Genomic DNA, 3,142 nt, shown 5'->3' on the forward strand with positions numbered 1-3,142 from the left:
GGTGGTGATATCTGCAGTCATGATAAAAAGCTTTCCATAATGCAACAGAGGAGGCAATAGCACCAGTAGAGAAGAAAAGTAAAGGATTTTGAGGATAATGTGTGAACGACTTTTGCTGTTATTGTGTGCCATTGAGTCAAATCTGACTCTTAATGACCCCACAGGACAGCACAGAATTTCCCCATAGAGTTTCCTAGGCTGAAATCTTTATGAGAACAGATCATCAGGTCTTTTCTCCTGCAAAGTCATTGAGTGGGTTCAAACTGCCGACTAATGTGTGTCAGCTTGGCTAGGCTATGATTCCCAGTATTGTGTGATTGTCCAGCATTTTGTCATCTGATGTGACTTTCCTATGTGTTGTAAATCCCACCTCTATGATGTTAATGAGGCAGGATTAGAAGGAGTAAAGTTAATGAGGCAGGACTCAATTTACAAGATTAGGTTGTGTCTTAAACCAATCTGTTTTGAGATATAAAAGAGAAAAATGAGCAGAGAGACAAGGGGACCTCATACCACCAAGAAATAAGAGCCAGGAGAAGACCACGTCTTTTTGACCCAGGGTCCCTGCGCTGAGAAGCTCCTCAGCTGGAGAAGATTGATGACAAGGACCTTCCCTCAGAGCTGCCAGAGACAGAATGCCTTCCCCTGGAGCTGATACCTTGAATTCAGATTTCTAGCCTCCTAGACTGTGAGAGAATAAATTTCTCTGTGTTAAAGCCATCCACTTGTGGTAATTCTATTATAGCCGGTCTAGATGACTAAAACACATGAGAATATCATTTAGATCTATTCTGCAGCTAAGACTGTGTGTTACAAACGGCTGCCTAATAGTTTTCCAAAGGAGAGTCTTGAATTACACGTGATCACAATGCCACCTGCAAAACCTTTCCCTCAAAACTCCCCAGATTCCATTACTGAAAGGAATCCCATTCCCATTCACAGAGAAAATCAAGCTCTGGCGTATATGGCAGGCACCAACAATCTGCTTCCCATCATACCCAAACAGCTAGCTTAATGTATCCACTTGACTCAAAACCACACAGTGTACCTGATGTTCAATAACATTTGATGTGGGAAATTCAAAGGTAGTTGTTTTCTTAAGTTGCCTGATGAACAAAATAGTAAAATCATCCAAAAATTATGAGCCAGATAGTAGTGTTGGCCATGCATGAGGTATCAGGGAGCACTGTATTAATTCTTTTCTCCAGATTATCCAGGTGGAATCTCTAGGGCAAAACCAATAAATCAGTATGAGTACAATTTCCCTACTCTGGAACAAATAGGTCTAATGGCTCTTCCCAACATCAAAAATGAGCACCAGAGTAGCAGCAGCGCCGGGTCCTGTGCGGAGGTGCTCTTAGCGGTGTTGTTTCTCGAGCAGCAGCAGTTCTCACAACAGCGCCAGGACGAGTCCGGTTCGTGTTCGTCCGCGGAGATCGCTCTCATCTCGCTCGGCTGCAGGAAATCGAGCTGAAGCGACTGAGTCCGCGATGGAGAGAGAAAAGGAACAGTTTCGAAAACTCTTTATTGGTGACTTAAGCTTTGAAACCACAGAAGAAAGCTTGAGGAACTACTATGAGCAATGGGGAAAACTTACAGACTGTGTGGTAATGAGGGATCCTGCAAGCAAAAGATCAAGAGGATTTGGTTTTGTAACCTTTTCATCCATGGCTGAGGTTGATTCTGCCATGGCTGCAAGACCCCATTCCATTGATGGGCGAGTGGTTGAACCAAAACGTGCTGTAGCAAGAGAGGAATCTGGAAAGCCAGGCGCTCATGTAACTGTGAAGAAGCTGTTTGTTGGTGGAATTAAAGAAGATACTGAGGAACATCATCTTAGAGATTATTTCGAGGAATATGGAAAAATTGATACCATTGGATAATTACTGATATGCAGTCTGGAAAGAAAAGAGGCTTTGGCTTTGTTACTTTTGATGACCATGATCCCGTGGATAAAATTGTATTGCAGAAATACCATACCATCAATGGTCATAATGCAGAAGTAAGAAAGGCTTTGTCTAGACAAGAAATGCAGGAGGTCCAAAGTTCTAGGAGTGGAAGAACAGGCAGCTTTGGTTTTGGGGATTCACCTGGCGGTGGTGGCAATTTTGGACCAGGATCAGGAAGTAACTTTAGAGGAGGATCTGATGGATATGGAAGTGCTCGTGGATTTGGGGATGGCTATAATGGGTATGGAGGAGGACCTGGAGGAAATTATGGAGGTGGAAGTTACAATGATTTTGGAAATTATAACCAGCAACCTTCTAACTATGGTCCAATGAAGAGTGGAAACTTTGGTGGTAGCAGAAACATGGGTGGACCATATGGTGGAGGAAACTATGATCCAGGAGGCAGTGGAGGAAGTGGGGGTTATGGAGGGAGGAGCCGATATTGAGCTTCTTCCTATTTGACATGGGCTTCACTGTATAAATAGGAGAGGATGAGAGCCCAGAGGTAGCAGAACAGCTTCAGGTTATCGAAATAACAATGTTAAGGAAACTCTTATCTCAGTCATGCATAAATATGCAGTGATATGGCAGAAGACACCAGAGCAGATGCAGAGAGCCATTTTGTGAATGGATTAGATTATTTAACAACATTACTTTACTGTGGAGGAAGGATTGTAAAAAAAAAAAAAAAAAAAAATGCCTTTGAGACAGTTTCTTAGCTTTTTAATTGTTGTTTCTTTTTAGTGGTCTTTGTAAGAGTGTAGAAGCATTCCTTCTTTGATAATGTTAAATTTGTAAGTTTCAGGTGACATGTGAAACCTTTTTTAAGATTTTTCTCACAGTTTTGAAAAGCTATTAGCCAGGATCATGGTGTAATAAGACATAACGTTTTCCTTTAAAAAAAATTTAAGTGCATGTGTAGAGTTAAGAAGCTGTTGTACATTTATGATTTAATAAAATAATTCTAAAGGAAAAAAAAAAATAAGCACCAGATCTAGGAGAGATAGCTGAGTTTTATTCTCTTATTCTAGTATGATCTCTTGAGAATGATTTTATTGCATTCTTTCATGGGATAATAACCAGCCTTCTTATTGTTTGACATGAACTCTTTCTGTTTCCATTTATTACCCATTTTCATCTATATCGTTCCTTCTTTGGTGGAATTCTCTGGCTTGACTGCATTGCTTAATCTG

The 3,142-nt window shown here is 41.0% G+C and overlaps 1 pseudogene; it reads left to right on the forward strand.

Annotated features, from left to right (window-relative positions):
• Positions 1-1,446: 1,446 nt before the first annotated feature.
• Positions 1,447-2,644, forward strand: LOC101340412 (heterogeneous nuclear ribonucleoproteins A2/B1 pseudogene; annotated as a pseudogene).
• The last annotated feature ends 498 nt before the right edge of the window (positions 2,645-3,142 follow it).

This window comes from Trichechus manatus, unplaced genomic scaffold (assembly GCF_000243295.1).
Source record: "Trichechus manatus latirostris isolate Lorelei unplaced genomic scaffold, TriManLat1.0 scaffold00231, whole genome shotgun sequence".
Classification (NCBI taxonomy): Eukaryota; Metazoa; Chordata; class Mammalia; order Sirenia; family Trichechidae; genus Trichechus; species Trichechus manatus.